We start from the raw sequence: 3,234 nt of genomic DNA, 5'->3' as shown, positions 1-3,234 counted from the left end.
TATTTCATATAATTGCTATCTAGTTGAGTAGACCAAAAATAATTTTTTTCATTTCATAAATTATAATTAAAAAAAAAAAGAATTTTATTTTTTGATCCTTAATTATAAATATTTATACTCTAGAGTACAACTCTAAAAAGTGATGGGGATTTTATAAAATAAAAGAAAACCAAAAACAGAGAAAAATAAAAATAAAAATAGAAACAAAGCTTAGGTAATGTTTGTTTTTTTACTTAATGCTAAATAAAACTTAAAACTAAATAGTAATTAATAGTGTTAAGTATTAAGTTGTTTGTTTTTTAAATATTTTATCCTATTAAATATTAAGAAGTAAAGAAAACCAACACGTTACTTTTTACATTAAAAAAAAAAAAAACAAGCAAAATATTTTAATTTTTTCTATTAAGTAAAAATAATTCAATAAATAAATAATAAGTCAACAAAAATTAAAAAAATTAAACTATCCTAAATCTAAAAGCAAGTTGTTTTCAATAAAAAGGTGAGAAAACAAACAACGCCTTAGATAATGTTTTATTTTTCATTCCTTGTTGTATATTTGGTTTAGCTACTAACAAAGCTTCTATAAATTCCAATGTTGTACCAATAATTATAGTCTTGACAATTTTATGCAGAAATTAGGCTTAGAATCTTAACAGCTATTTATGAAACTACTAAAAAATAGCTAAAAGATATATAGTTTCATTTTCCATTAAAAATACTACCATAGAAATACTATAAAGGCGTTTGAATAAATCATAACTCAATAATGGTATTAGAGCATTAGAAATTCTTGGAAAGAGGCATAGCCGGTAAAATTGGTTGAGTCGTTAACCAGTCATGTCTCCAGTTTGGTTCACTTGTAAATCCATTTTTAGTATCTGCCATCAGATCCAAGAACTTGTGAATAGTAATACAACTATTGGTGTACTATATGTAAATTGGTTAAAATTTGTATAATTAGGAGTAGAAATTTTGTTCTTAAAACTATTAACATAAAGTTAAAGGTTTTATTTCTTATCAATCTAACATGAGGTTTTATAAAACGAAACATGTTAAAAGTACACAAAATAAAGGGGTACGATAAAAACAAAGTAAATATATGTTTGTTGTACAAAAATAATAATATTTTCTTTCCTCTTCACTAATTATACTTCATATATGGCTACCACTTCCAAAATATAAGGAACCCGATGTATCACTCAATAAGGAACTAAACAATTACATGTGGCTAGCACTTGTAAAGTAAAAAGAACCTGAGATATCACTCAATAAAGAACAGAACTGTTCTATAACAGCCCACAAAGAATGTAAGACATCACTCAACAAAGACTAGAGCTACTCTATATAAATACCACTTCCAATGCATAAAGGGTCAGAGGCATTACAAAGATATTAAAAAGTGTGTTAAACTTTCTTTTAAGTTAATATTTTAAGCCTTTGACAAAGAGAAAGTCCTTATTTAGGTGTAATTGGGACTATGAGATTTGAAAGCCTTAGGATTGCAATCTCATTGGAAAAAAAATGAACGCTTTTCTTTGTCTTTTCCCATGGATATAGGCTTTAAGTTGAACCACATAAATCATTATACATTTTATGTGTTGTCTATTTTATTCTCTTATTTTCTTCCTACTATTATTTTTCTTTTTCATGGTTTTCCATAGCAAACTAGTATCAAAACTAAGATTGTTAGACATCGAATGACAATAAAGTTTGAAGTTGAGAAGTTTGATAGAAGAAACTATTTTAGTTTATTGCATGTTAAGATGTGTGTAGAATCTAATTACCAAACTATCTTACAGTTTTTGTGATAATATTTACATTCTTCGCATGAATAGGTGTAAAGAACAAATCTTAAGGTTAGGATCTGTTTGGGAATGATTTCAAAAATAATTCTTTAATTTTTTTTTAAATATTTTCAAGAAACAATTGAAAACAATGAAAAATAATTAAAATATGTTCAAAACAACTAATTTTTAGAATAATCTTTCTATTAAAAATTTGATAACCTTGTTTTATACAACAGTTCTCAAAAAGATTTTTTATCTCAACACAATTTAATATTTAATGAATTTTAAATTTTAAGGCTATTTTAGTAATTTCATGGGAATGAAGTTATAGCAAATTCCTCTGATTTTTTATTTTTATTTTTTTGAAATTTCAGCAAATCTTTCTCAATGTTAATTACTCCATGGTTTTAAAACTTACAATAATCAAAAGAGTATTACCGTTCCAACTTGAAAAGGCTTAAGAGGTTATGGTTTCTTGTTCAAGCCCTTGAGGGATAGCTTGGCGGTATCTTCGATGGCAGAGACGATAGAATTGAGAGTGTACAACACCATGACTCAGCAGAAGGAGATCTTCAAGCCCGTTGTTGATGGAAAAGTCTCCAAGTACATCTGCGGTGTCACTACTTACAACCTCAATCATCTTGGCCACGCCCGTGCCGTCGTCTGCTTTGATGTCCTCTACTGGTTTGTTTTATTCCTTAACCATTTAAGTTGTTTGGTTTCATTTTATTCTGGCCTGAATAGATTGAGTTTTTTATTTTTTATTTCCTACGATTGATCATTTTCGCTTCGGTTTGTAGTTTGGGAAAGAATTTTTTTTTTCAGTTTTATATTAATTCCAGGTGCAGGTTTAGCATAAACCTAAGAGGTTTATTTGGTGTGATGAAAGTGTGTGACAATTCAGAATTCAGAATTTATCATCTTTAAAGAAAAAAATTTAAGGTTAGTTTGATTGCAAAATTGAGAAATGTTTGTTGTTCTCGAGAATTGGAAAAATTTGAGAATAATACCCCCAAAGAAAAAAAAAACCTATGTCTTTTAATCGAAGACATTTCTCAAAAAGCAATTTTGATTCAGCTGGCAAACAAGCCCTTACAGGCTTTTTGTTGTTAATGCTTCAATCTCATGGTGATGCAGGATGTGTTGTTCTAAGGGTATCAATAAACAGAGGACTATCCCAAAACACACAAGCAAATAATAGAATGAGGAATTGGAAACTTATTGGTGATAAGCTGAGACGTGACAATGTACTGTCCTTGAAATAGATCCACCATTCTCGAAGACAAACTCGATGTACTAAGGTACCAGTGGTCTACATCCAGGATCTAAGAGCTAGTGAATCTCGCCTTGGGTGCACTCTGTGGGCGAGATGTGTACAACTCGGGTTCTAAAATATTCCTCCAAATAAATGTATGAATGTAGCAAGCACGATGATGAACACAGTTGC

This window comes from Vitis vinifera, chromosome 3, assembly GCF_030704535.1.
Source record: "Vitis vinifera cultivar Pinot Noir 40024 chromosome 3, ASM3070453v1".
Taxonomy (NCBI): domain Eukaryota; kingdom Viridiplantae; phylum Streptophyta; class Magnoliopsida; order Vitales; family Vitaceae; genus Vitis; species Vitis vinifera.
The sequence above is the reverse complement of the archived record's forward strand: the minus strand, read 5'-3'. Positions refer to the sequence as shown.